We start from the raw sequence: 973 nt of genomic DNA, 5'->3' as shown, positions 1-973 counted from the left end.
CTATTGAATCTTGATTCAGTGTTAATCATGAACTTGGCCAGTACATCATCAGTAGTGAACCTCTTCTCTAGCACTGGTTGTTGCATTTGGGGACCTTGTGGAGGTGGTGCAGGTTTTTGTTGTTGCCCTGATTCCATGAAAAGATTGGGTGATATTTCCACCCTGAATTATAAGTTGAGCTATAAGGATTCCCTTGTGGCCTTTGTCCTCCAATATAATCAACATTCTCAATTGGGGCGACGGAGGAACTAGCAATAGGACATTGGGTGACTCCATGCCCTCCACCACAAGTGCTACAACTCATCACCGACTCTGACTTCGAGCTACTATCGATGAGCATGTCTAGCTTTCAAGATAACACATCATCCTTTGTGGCAAAAGCATCATTAGCATTGACTTCATAAATTTTGGCCGCTTTTTATGGTGCACCTCTTGAGGCCCAATTAGACTCATTGCTTGCCATTGATTGAAGTAGTTTCTCGGCATCGTTAGGGTACTTGTTACTAAGAGATCCACCCGCTGCGGCAACAATTAGTTGATGAGTTGAATTGTTCAACCCGTTGTAGATGATCTGAATCCGCATCCGAGAAGCAAAGCCATGATGGGGACATCTTCGAAGGAGGTCCTTGAATCTCTCATAAGCTTCAAATAGTGTCTCTGACTCTCCTTGTTTGAATACCAAAATTTCTTGCCTTAGCTTCGCCGCTTTACTAGGAGGAAAATACCTTCATAAAAAATTTTCAACCATATCTTTCCATGTTTTGATTGATCCCGACGGTAAGGATGTGAGCCACCGGTATGCTCCATCTCTCAAACTGAAAGGGAATAATCATAGCTGGATCACATCGTCAGTCACCCTGTTTATCTTAAAGGTAGAACAGATTTGAAGGAAACGGGAAAGATGATCATGGGCAACTTCATTTGCAAGACCATTAAATTGGACTGAATTTTGAACCATGCTGATGGTGCTTGC

The 973-nt window shown here is 42.8% G+C and overlaps 1 non-coding gene across 1 annotated transcript; it reads left to right on the top strand.

The window, feature by feature from the left end:
• Positions 1-593: 593 nt before the first annotated feature.
• On the top strand, positions 594-700 carry LOC120250849. Its single transcript, XR_005533182.1, has one exon. It is a non-coding gene; the product is annotated as a small nucleolar RNA R71 (small nucleolar RNA).
• Positions 701-973: the final 273 nt, after the last annotated feature.

The sequence above is a fragment of the Dioscorea cayenensis genome, chromosome 19 (genome assembly GCF_009730915.1).
Source record: "Dioscorea cayenensis subsp. rotundata cultivar TDr96_F1 chromosome 19, TDr96_F1_v2_PseudoChromosome.rev07_lg8_w22 25.fasta, whole genome shotgun sequence".
In the NCBI taxonomy this organism is placed as follows: domain Eukaryota; kingdom Viridiplantae; phylum Streptophyta; class Magnoliopsida; order Dioscoreales; family Dioscoreaceae; genus Dioscorea; species Dioscorea cayenensis.
Note: the sequence above shows the minus strand (reverse complement) of the source record. Positions and strands in the feature narration are given on the sequence as shown.